Genomic DNA, 12,991 nt, shown 5'->3' on the forward strand with positions numbered 1-12,991 from the left:
ATTGCGGGAGAGGGGCGTCTCTAGGGTCCCGGAAGAACTCCAGGCCTACCCGACAAACGGGTGCCGTTCTAACCGTAACATCAGGAAGGGACGGATGATTAGCAGAACATCAGTTAATCGAGCAGTTGTGAGGGAACTTAAGAAACAGACACAACAGTTGTGGGGTACTTTCCGTAAGCACAGCAGGGAAGGACTACAACACATAGCGCTAAGAAGGAAGGCACTGATTTCCACTTGTGAAGAGAGCTCTGGAAGTGCCATTGGACCGGCCGGACTTGCGTAGCCTGGTGAACCGTATTCTGGACTGAGGACTCAGAGATCTCCAGTAAAGAGGTAAAGAGACTGCAACCTGGTGTCCTCGTTATTTACCGCGACCTGCACCCCACAACTGCACCGCTACCACCACCATCACTCACTATTATTTCACCGGACGTCCCCCACTGACGGACAGGGCCACGGACCGGGTCTAGCTACCGTGACAACCCCAGAGCAGAGACCTAGAGGCCCGGCTCCGGGTACCCCTCGGCCCTGCGGCGGTGTGGGGGGGGCGCTCCACTGTCTTCTGAGCCGTGTATCTAATCCTAACCTGTGTGATAGTCTGCTGAGCTGTGTATCTAATCCTATTCTGTGTGACACTCTCTTCTGGGCCATATATCTAATCATATCCTTTGTGATACTGTCTGCTGAGCTGTGTATCTAATCCTTTTCTGTGTGATACTGTCTGCTGAGCCGTGTATCTAATCCTATCCTGTGTGATAGTCTGCTGAGCCACATATCTAATTCTATCCTGTTACTGACTGCTGAGCTGTGTATCTAATCATATCCTGTGTGACAATCTGCTGAGCCATGTACCTAATCCTATCCTGTGTGATACTGTCTGCTGAGCTGTGTATCTAATCCTATTATGTGTGATACTGTCTGCTGAGTTGTGTATCTAATCCTATCCTGTGTGATAGTCTGCTGAGCTGTGTATCTAATCCTATCCTGTGTGATGCTGTCTGCTGAGCTGTGTATCTAATCCTATTATGTGTGATACTGTCAGCTGAGTTGTGTATCTAATCCTTTCCTGTGTGATACTGTCTGCTGAGCTGTGTATCTAATCCTATTATGTGTGATACTGTCTGCTGAGTTGTGTATCTAATCCTATCCTGTGTGATAGTCTGCTGAGCTGTGTATCTAATCCTATCCTGTGTGTTACTGTCTGCTGAGCCGTGCATCTAATCCTATCTTGTGTGATACTGGGCTCCCCCTGCAGTCTGTGTCAGAGGGTGGTCTGTATTGGCACGGTAATAAATTGTTATTGTCAGCTTTACAGAAGGACGATAACAGCATAGAAATGATTACAATAATAGGCCTCAGTTACCACAGCTGTCTACAGGGAAAACTGTTGCTCATAGCAACCAATCACATCTCAGCTTCTTATAAACAGCTCTGGTGAAATGAAAGATACCTAGTGATTGGTTGCCGATACATACACACATACATATATATACATACAGTATATATATATATATATATATATATATATATATATATATATATATATATATATATACATATACATACACACACACACACGATGGTGGCCCGATTCTAACGCATCGGGTATTCTAGGATATGCATGTCCACGTAGTATGAAATCATATAAGAAAAAATGCGTACATAAAACAGATAGTATAACAATCTTTATTAGAAAAAAGAAGGATTTAAACCTTATAAAACATCTAAAACTGGTAACCACAAATATGTTCGATATGTGAGCCAAAAGAATATAAGTGGCACCACTACTGAGCAGATAACATGGCAAAAAGTAGGAGTACAATATAAATTACCAAATATACTGCTATCGGGGCGTGGCGATGTAGAGGAGCTGTGCAGACGTGTCTGGCTGGAGCTCCCACAATCCTGACGCACATCATGCCAAATACTTGCCCGGGAGGGTCCCTGTGGATACCGCTGGGCTCCTCTGGGTACCTGGGAGTCCCCGACTTCTGAGGGGGCGCAGGGTGCGGCTCCGGTCGGGTGGACTCCTGGAGCGCACAGACGGAGAACATAGCCGGCAGGAGGCGGCGGCCATCTTCTCTGCAGCGTGCGCTGGAGGCAGACGGCGCGAAGAGAGCCCCTGCGGCTCATGAGGAGCTGGCTGCATCCCGGCACAGCTAATCAAGGTACGAGAGGGGGATTGCGCGGTGTTAGTCCTGAGAAACGGACCCCGTGCTCCCCCTCATTAACACCATAAAGCGCCGCATGGTGCTGGCTGGATCTGGTGCCACTGAGACTCCCTCCCCCTGCCCTGCAGCCCTGACGGTGGGCACAGAATCTGCCACAACTCGCTGACGACCGGCCACTTTAATTACACCCTGCAGCTGCTGGAAGTGGAGCCCACATTTATTAACTGTTTCTTGGATTCTCCCCTACTCTGAACTCAGTGTGGGGTCTGCAATATAATACTGGCTCAGCCGGGTGTTGCTGGGAGGATCTTACTGGCTGTGTGTGCACTGTGACATATTGATACATTAGCCAGGCAGTGGCTATATCTTGCTGAAGGGATAATTTGACTATACAGTATTAAACATGAGCCGCTCCAAAAACTTAGGCGCAGCTGAAAAACTTAGAAAGTATGTACGGTTGGATCCTCCTGACAGTGTACGCCCAAAAAAGAATAATCCCTCACCTGTGAGCAGACCTGAAAATCAATCAAAAAACTATGCCTCTGATGATGAGGAAGGTGGAGATCAGGAGGACTTGACCCTGAAACAGGCATCTGAACAACTGATGCAAGCTATCTCTCTGACCAGGACGTCATTTAGGCTACGTTCACATTTGCGGTCAGCGCCGCAGCGTCGGGCGCCGCAGCGTCGCCGCATGCGTCATGCGCCCCTATATTTAACATGGGGGCGCATGGACATGCGTTGTGCTGCATTTTGCGCCGCATGGCCGCAAGCATTGGACGCAAGAAACGCTTCAAGTTGCATTTTTTTTGCGTCCAACTTTCGGCCAAAAAGGACGCATGCGGCGCAAAACGCAGCGTTTTAGCCGCGTTTTTGTTTGCGTTGTGCGCTGCGGCTCCGACTCTGCGGCGCACAACGCAAATGTGAACGTAGCCTAACTGGGAAGATAGAGGAGGTGCACTCTGAGGTGGGGCGCCTTCGACATGACATGCAATCCATGAGGGGTCATATCACAGAGGTTGAATCTCGGGTGTCTCGACTGGAAGACAATTATGTTCCGGTGGAGGCTAAACTGACAAAAGTGGCCGGCTCTATAAATGCATGGAAGCAGAAGGCGGATGATCTTGAGAACAGACTACGGCGGAACAATAACCGTATCATCGGCCTACCAGAGCGCTCAGAGGGTCAGCACCCTGAAAAATTCCTGGAGGACTGGCTCAAAGACACTTTGGGGGATGAATTCTCCACCACCTTCACCGTGGAAAGAGCCCACAGGGTACCAACAAAACCTCTCCCTCCGGGCGCCCTGCCAAGACCTTTCTTGGCGTGTCTTCTTAATTGCAGAGACAGAGACACCGCCCTTCGCATGGCAAGACAAAAAAGTCCTATCAAGTATAACAACGCCACTGTCTCCATATTCCCAGATTTCTCCATGGAGCTGCAAAAACAACGGGCTCAATTCATGGAGATAAAAAATCAGCTCAGGGAGAAAAACATCTTATACTCAATGCTTTACCCTGCCAGGCTCAGAGTTGTCTACCGTGGCTCTTCCTCCTTTTTTGCAACTCCGGCGGACGCTGAGGAGTGGATGCGATCATGTGTGGGGGCGGGGAGGAGAAAAATCCTAAATGGTTTGCTGTCTTCTGTCATATGATTGCTCAGAATTTGGAACTCCCTCTCCGGATTTTCTTTATTGTTGAGGGGAGCTCCTTTTGCCAAACGTCCAGGAAAACAACTTTACCGGACTCTGTATTCAGAGATGGTATCCCCTTTTTTGGACTGGGGCCAGAGGAGCATGAATCTTTGCTTCTTTTTGAGGCATTTTTTTGTTTTTCATTGTTTTTGTTTTTGTTTTGTTAGTGGTTATTTGTATAGAAATTACTGCCATGTTTTTCTCCATTACCAGCGTGATGAAGCTCGGCGTGATATTTTATATTATGTTAGGTTGACAAGATATGGTGTCTGATATTACATGCATGACTTGGAATGTGAGAGGCCTTGGATCGCCTCGCAAGAGAGTTAAAGTATTTTCTCAGATGCGACGTTATCATCCCCATATAGTGGCTTTGGTTGAGACACACCTGACCAGGGACTCTGCTCGCTATGTGCAGAAGCCCTGGATACAGTGGTCTGTACATGCATTCCATACCAGCTACTCCAGAGGAGTCTCTTTATTAATTCATAAAGATATTAGATGGGAGGTTAGAGAAGTTCGGAGAGATCCAGAGGGTCGCTTTGTGTTTGTGCACTCGATTATGAACTCGGACGACTATGTTATAATGTGTATATATAACCCTCCCCCGGCTAACTTGTCAATCATCAAAAAAGCGGTGGCATTCGCCCTAAATTATCCAAACGCGTACATTATGTGCATGGGAGATTTTAATTTGATAATGGACGAGAGTTTGGATAGACTCCGGTTAGATGACGGGGTCGCGGGTGTAGGCCCCTCACCGTCTCGATTGTCAATACTTATGGAGGGTACTGGTTGGATAGATTTATGGAGAACGCATCACCCTGATGTAAAGGAGTTTACCTGTCATTCATCCGTTCGGCGCACTTTATCCCGATTAGACTACATATTCGGCTCCAGTAACTTGGCGATACGAGTGGGGGAGGTGAGACATGGGAACAGGGGTGTTTCGGATCATAGTCCGGTAATTCTTAAACTTAAGCTTGGTCAGAAAAAGAATATTATGACTTGGAAAATAAATCCATTTTGGCTTAAATTAATAGGTTCAGAAGACAGGACTATTGACCAACTGGACTGCTTCATAACATCCCACTCAATGCCGCAAAATATGAATATTTTTTGGGATGCTCTTAAAACATACCTGAGAGGATGTTTATCCTCCACCATTTCGTACAGGTCCTTCTCAAAAAATTAGCATATAGTGTTAAATTTCATTATTTACCATAATGTAATGATTACAATTAAACTTTCATATATTATAGATTCATTATCCACCAACTGAAATTTGTCAGGTCTTTTATTGTTTTAATACTGATGATTTTGGCCTACAACTCCTGATAACCCAAAAAACCTGTCTCAATAAATTAGCATATCAAGAAAAGGTTCTCTAAACGACCTATTACCCTAATCTTCTGAATCAACTAATTAACTCTAAACACATGCAAAAGATACCTGAGGCTTTTAAAAACTCCCTGCCTGGTTCATTACTCAAAACCCCCATCATGGGTAAGACTAGCGACCTGACAGATGTCAAGAAGGCCATCATTGACACCCTCAAGCAAGAGGGTAAGACCCAGAAAGAAATTTCTCAACAAATAGGCTGTTCCCAGAGTGCTGTATCAAGGCACCTCAATGGTAAGTCTGTTGGAAGGAAACAATGTGGCAGAAAACGCTGTACAACGAGAAGAGGTGACCGGACCCTGAGGAAGATTGTGGAGAAGGACCGATTCCAGACCTTGGGGAACCTGAGGAAGCAGTGGACTGAGTCTGGTGTGGAAACATCCAGAGCCACCGTGCACAGGCGTGTGCAGGAAATGGGCTACAGGTGCCGCATTCCCCAGGTAAAGCCACTTTTGAACCATAAACAGCGGCAGAAGCGCCTGACCTGGGCTACAGAGAAGCAGCACTGGACTGTTGCTAAGTGGTCCCAAGTACTTTTTTCTGATGAAAGCAAATTTTGCATGTCATTCGGAAATCAAGGTGCCAGAGTCTGGAGGAAGACTGGGGAGAAGGAAATGCCAAAATGCCTGAAGTCCAGTGTCAAGTACCCAGTCAGTGATGGTGTGGGGTGCCATGTCAGCTGCTGGTGTTGGTCCACTGTGTTTCATCAAGGGCAGGGTCAATGCAGCTAGCTATCAGGAGATTTTGGAGCATTTCATGCTTCCTGGCACCTGCTCACAGTGCCAAAACCACTGGTAAATGGTTTACTGACCATGGTATTACTGTGCTCAATTGGCCTGCCAACTCTCCTGACCTGAACCCCATAGAGAATCTGTGGGATATTGTGAAGAGAAAGTTGAGAGACGCAAGACCCAACACTCTGGATGAGCTTAAGGCCGCTATTGAAGCATCCTGGGCCTCCATAACATCTCAGCAGTGTCACAGGCTGATTGCCTCCATGCCACGCCGCATTGAAGCAGTCATTTCTGCCAAAGGATTCCCGACCAAGTATTGAGTGCATAACTGAACATTATTATTTGATGGTTTTTTTGTTTGTTATTAAAAAACACTTTTATTTGATTGGACGGTTGAAATATGCTAATTTATTGAGACAGGTTTTTTGGGTTATCAGGAGTTGTAGGCCAAAATCCTCAGTATTAAAACAATAAAAGACCTGACAAATTTCAGTTGGTGGATAATGAATCTATAATATATGAAAGTTTAATTGTAATCATTACATTATGGTAAATAATGAAATTTAACACTATATGCTAATTTTTTGAGAAGGACCTGTATATTAAGCGCTTGACCTCAAGGGAAGACGATGACATGGAGAAACGACTGAGGGACTCGGAGGCGGCCTATATAGCTAACCAGACAAGTGAAAACAGAGCGGAGTGGCTACACTCATACAGACTACATAGTCAATATACCGATACTAAATCTAAACGCAAACTATTCTTTACTAAACAGGCGTACTTTGAACTGGGAAACCAGTCTAGTAAACTGTTAGCATTTATGGTGCGTCAGCACAACACATCCAATACTATACTTAAAATCCAGAAACCGGACGACTCAATAGTAACCTCAACAGATGACATACTCCAATGCTTTTATGATTTCTATAAAGAGTTATATAGCTCCAAAGGGGATTCTGATACTTTGGAATGCCTAAACTATTTATCAGACATAGAATTCCCGACATTGACTGCTACACAGCAAGCTTTTTTGGACGCAGACTTTACTCTTGACGAGATGAATAGGGCCATAACAGATATGGCTTCTGGTAAGGCTCCCGGCCCGGACGGTTTCCCCATAGAGGTGTATAGAAAATATCGAGATATTCTGGCACCAATCCTATTGAAAGTCTTTCAGGGGATTTGGGAGGGTGGTTCCTTGCCAGATTCCTATTATGAAGCAAACATTTTAGTCTTAAAAAAAGAAGGGAAGGACCCCCTAGAATGTGGATCTTATCGTCCGATTTCGTTAGTTAATGTGGATTATAAGATTTTCACTAAAATTTTAGCTACCAGGTTAAATACGGTAATACTGGATATAATACACCCAGACCAGACAGGTTTTATGCCGTGTAAGAGTACCTCTATTAATATCAGGAGGGTTCAATCAGTAGCTCAATATAGTACGTTGGTACCTGAGAATAAATGGGCCATGGCCTCGCTGGACGCGGCTAAGGCATTTGATTCTCTTGAGTGGCCTTTCCTATCTGCATGTCTACAACGATATCAATTTGGCCCTAAATTTCAAAAATGGGTTGCCGCATTATATCTGAAGCCGAAAGCCCGGATAATTATTAACAACTCTATTTCTGAATCGTTCTCCCTAAAAAGAGGGACTCGTCAGGGATGTCCTCTCTCTCTGGCCTTATTTGCCCTTGCAATAGAGGCACTAGCAATTCGTGTGAGGTCCACGTCATCTATTAGGGGTATCACGATAGCAGATCGCACGGATACTATTGGTCTATATGCAGACGACATGGTGGTGTTTCTGGACGAGGTGGAGGAGACTCTACCACATGTGATCACCATTATAGAGAGATTTGGCAGACATTCAGGACTGTATATTAACTGGGGTAAATCTGCTCTGATGCCTCTCTTTCATAACTCAGTGGCACACCTAGATGTGTTATCCCCATTACCGGTTGTTTCTAGCTTTAAATACCTAGGAATAATTACCGTATATACTCGAGTATAAGCCGAGATTTTCAGCCCAAATTTTTGGGCTGAAAGTGCCCCCTCAGCTTATTCTCGAGTCATGATCAGTGGTGGGGTCGGCGGGTGAGCACTGTCATATACTCACCTGCTTCCGGGGCTCCTGTTGCCCCCCCTGCACGTCCCACTGTCTCCGGGTGCCGCAGCCTCTTCCCCTGAGCGGTCACGTGGGACCGCTCATTAGAGAAATGAATAGGCTGCTCCACCTCCCATAGGGGCGGAGCCGCATATTCATTTTTCTAATGAAGCGGTGCCGGTGACCGCTGATAGAGAAAGAGGCTGCGGCACCGAAGACAGGCAGGGGGAAGGAGCGGGACGCCGGGAGCAGGTAAGTATGTCATATTCACCTGTCCTCGTTCCACACGCCGGGCGTCGCGCCATCTTCCCGGCGTCTCTCTGCATTGACTGTTCAGGCAGAGGGCGCGATGACGCATATAGTGTGCGTGCCGCCCTCTGCCTGATCAGTCAGTGCGGAGAGACGCCGGGAAGATGGCGCCGAGGAGCTGCAAGCAAGACAGGTGAGTATGTGTGTTTTTTTTTTTTTTATTGCAGCAGCAGCAGCACAGATTTATGTGGAGCATCTATGGGGCAACGGTGCAGAGCACTATATGGCACAGCTATGGGGCAATGGTGCAGAGCACTATATGGCAGAGCTATGGGGCAATGGTGCAGAGCACTATATGGCACAGCTATGGGGCAATGGTGCAGAGCACTATATGGCAGAGCTATGGGGCAATGGTGCAGAGCACTATATGGCACAGCTATGGGGCAATAATGGTGAAGAGCACTATATGGCACAGCTATGGGGCAACGGTGCAGAGCACTATATGGCACAGCTATGGGGCAATGGTGCAGAGCACTATATGGCAGAGCTATGGGGCAACGGTGCAGAGCACTATATGGCACAGCTATGGGGCAACGGTGCAGAGCACTATATGGCACAGCTATGGGGCAATGGTGCAGAGCACTATATGGCACAGCTATGGGGCAACGGTGAAGAGCATTATATATATGGCACAGCTATCTATGGGGCAACGGTGCAGAGCATTGTATATATGGCACAGCTTTATTTGGAGTATCTATGGGGCCATAATGAACGGTGCAGAGCATTATATATGGCACAGCTTTACGTGGAGCATCTATGGGGCCATAATGAATGGTATGGAGTATCTATTTCTAATTTTGAAATTCACCGGTACCTGCTGCATTTCCCACCCTAGGCTTATACTCGAGTCAATAAGTTTTCACAGGTTTTTGTGGCAAAATTAGGGGGGTCGGCTTATACTCGGGTCGGCTTATACTCGAGTATATACGGTATATCAAAATACAGCAGACTTGATCTACAGTTCAATATTCTACCGTTATTAGATTTTGTTAAACATAAATTCGCTATATGGAGTAAACTGCCTTTATCAGTCTCAGGTCGCATAAACTTGATTAAAATGATACTTCTCCCAAAGCTTAACTACTCCCTCCAACATAGTGCAGTAACGGTTCCTAAATCATTCTTTTTAAACTTAAATTCATTAGCTACGTCCTTTATCTGGGGGAAGGCCAGACCCAAACTTAAATTGTCTACTTTACACAGATCTAGGCAAATGGGAGGGGCGGTGTTACCAGATTTTTTTTGATATTATTTAGCTGGACAACTTAGAGCTTTGGGAGGGTGGATGCCTGGGGGATGTTTGCCAAATTCAGAGAGCCATCTAGCCCATGCTGCCAAGATTGACTGCCCATTGGGTTTCTTGGAAATAAACAAACCCTCTGCTTCTGGACTATTACCACTACTTAGACTAGCGAGGCTAATTTGGCGGCAGGTGAAAAAGGTAATTCACTTTGATGGTATTGTAGCCGAAATGCCCTTGTGGGATAATGAATATTTCCCGAGATTATTGAATCACCCGTCTGCTCAATTCTGGATATCACATGGTGTTTTGTCGCTTAATAATCTTTATGACCAAGGTACCCTGATGTCCTTTGAACAACTGCAACTTAGGTACGACGTACCAAGGCCTCAATTCTTTCGCTATCTCCAACTTAGATCGGCGATTCAGTCGCATGTTCGTAGCGTGGAAGTGACACAAGCAATATCTTCCTTTCCACTGATAGGTATTTTTAAGTCACAGGGGCCCCGTGGTCTCATCTCTGCATTATATACTTATATGTTATCCGTGGGTGCTGATGCTACTCTGCTACCAGTCAGGGAAAAATGGAAGGTCCTGGTGCCTGATCTTCAGGGCGAGGACTGGGAAATGGTCCTTGAATCCCCAACCAAGGTGTCCCCTTCAGCTAATAATAAAATGATACAGTTATACATACTACATCAATCATATTTAACCCCGCTGCGACTATTTAAAATTGGGTAGTCCCGATCTTCGGAATGTTTCAGATGTCATGTGGGGGAGGCAGATTTCATACACATGATATGGGATTGTCCAATCATTCACTCTTATTGGGAAGAGGTGACCTCGCTGTTGACCTCCCTTGTACATATTCCCGTTCCCCTGACTCCGTTGGTGTTTGTTCGGGGTATTGGAGGAGGAGACATGGGACCATCATGTTCAAATTTTCTTAAGAGAGACACTTTTCCTGGCCAGGAAGTTAATCGCCTTGCGTTGGATGGGTACCACACATCCATCCCTTAGGGCCTGGATAGAGCAGGTAAATTTAGTTGTGCCGTACGAACGTACTTTATATCAGAATAGAGGCTGTTTGGAGAAATTTAATAAAATCTGGGATTTGTGGAACTCCTCATACCTCACCGTGTCGTCACACGGCTGAGGGCCTAGATTCAATAGGACAAAGTTTGAGAACCTGCATTATTCACGTTGAGCTTCAATGCTATTCTGTTAATGTGATGGAGAGGGTTTTTTGTTTTGGCAGTAAAATAGTTTTAATTTTAGGATTGTCAGTATACGAGGCATACTATAATACCTTGAGTTTATATGATCCGGTCGGTGTATTAGGATTTATGTCAATGAGACTATCATCAAAATGTAATTACACTGACTTGGAAATTTGTATACCGTGTATGTATACCTGATTTATGTGATTTAATAAACGAATTTAAAAAAAAAAATATATACTGCTATCAATATGATAGTACTAAGTGGAACTACAGGCGCACAATCATTACATCTTAATGTCAACCACTATATCAAGCCATCATTGTGTGCACCAGTAACCACTAACCAAACCTACATATATCTAATTAACAGCAACATATAGAGTACTACACAGTAAAAGGAGAATACATAATGCCTTACCAAAGCTCAGGAGATGGTGCCACAGCCCCTACGCGCGTTTCGGCAGCGTGCCTTCATCAGGGATTTGTTTTATAAGGTTTAAATCCTTTTTTTCTAATAAAGATTGTTATACTATCTGTTCTATGTACGCATTTTTTCTTATATGATTTCATCTATAATAGTGTTGAACGTATGTTCATTACCCGTTACTTTGGACGCTGTACCTTTCTTTCCAATATTGTTTTGATCGCAGTATATATACAGTACAGACCAAAAGTTCAGACACCTTCTCATTTAAAGATTTTTCTGCATTTTCATGACTATGAAAATTGTACATTCACACTGAAGGCATCAAAACTATAAATTACCACATGTGGAATTATATACGTAACAAAAAAGTGTGAAACAACTGAAGTTATGTCTTATATTCTAGGCTCTTCAAAGTAGCCACCTTTTGCTTTGATGACTGCTTTGCACACTCTTGGCATTCTCTTGATGAGCTTCAAGAGGTACTCACTGGGAATGGTTTTCACTTCACAAGTGTGCCCTGTCAGGCTTAATAAGTGGGATTTCTTGCCTTATAAATGGGGTTGGGACCATCAGATGTGTTGTGCAGAAGTCTGGTGGATACACAGCTGATAGTCCTACTGAATAGACTGTTAGAAATTGTATTATGGCAAGAAAAAAGTAGCCAAGTAAAGAAAAATGAGTGGCCATCATTAAGAAATGAAGGTCAGTCAGTCCGAAAAATTGGGAAAACTTTGAAAGTGTCCCCAAGTGCTGTGGCAAAAACCATCAAGCGCTACAAAAAAAACGGACTCACATGAGGACCACCCCAGGAAAGGAAGACCAAGAGTCAACTCTGCTTCTGAGGATAAGTTTATCCGAGTCACCGGCCTCAGAAATCGCAGGTTAACAGCAGCTCAGATTAGAGACCAGGTCAATGCCACACAGAGTTCTAGCAGCAGACACATCTCTACAACAACTGTTAAGAGGAGACTTTGTGCAGCAGGCCTTCATGGTAAAATAGCTGCTAGGAAACCACTCCTAAGGACAGGCAACAAGCTGAAGAGACTTGTTTGGGCTAAAGAACACAAGGAATGGACATTACACCAGTGGAAATCTGTGCTTTGGTCTGATGAGATCAAATTTGAGATCTTTGGTTCCAACCACCATGTCTTTGTGCGACGCAGAAAAGGTGAACGGATGGACTCTACATGCCTGGTTCCTGCCGTGAAGCATGGAGTAGGAGGTGTGATGGTGTGGGGGTGCTTTGCTGGTGATACTGTTGGGGATTTATTCAAAATTGAAGGCATACTGAACCAGCATGGCTACCATAGCATCTTGCAGCGGCATGCTATTCCTTCTGGTTTGCGTTTTGTTGGACCATCATTTATTTTTCAACAGGACAATGACCCCAAACAACCATCCAGGCTGTGTAAGGGCTATTTGACCGAGAAGGAGAGTGATGGGGTGCTACGCCAGATGACCGGGCCTCCACAGTCACCAGACCTGAACCCAATCGAGATGGTTTGGGGTGAGCTGGACTGCAGAGTGAAGGCAAAAGGGCCAACAAGTGCTAAGCATCTCTGGAAACTCCTTCAAGATTGTTGGAAGACCATTTCCGGTGACTACCTCTTGAAGCAAATCAAGAGAATGCCAAGAGTGTGCAAAGCAGTCATCAAAGCAAAAGATAGCAACTTTGAAGAACCT

General features: G+C 45.1%; 1 protein-coding gene across 1 annotated transcript in view; it reads right to left on the reverse strand.

Annotated features, from left to right (window-relative positions):
• The window catches only part of LOC143767518 (uncharacterized), a 146,612-nt gene that overhangs the window by 99,807 nt on the left and 33,814 nt on the right, over positions 1 to 12,991 (reverse strand). The window lies entirely within an intron of this gene.

This window comes from Ranitomeya variabilis, chromosome 4 (genome assembly GCF_051348905.1).
Source record: "Ranitomeya variabilis isolate aRanVar5 chromosome 4, aRanVar5.hap1, whole genome shotgun sequence".
NCBI lineage: Eukaryota > Metazoa > Chordata > Amphibia > Anura > Dendrobatidae > Ranitomeya > Ranitomeya variabilis.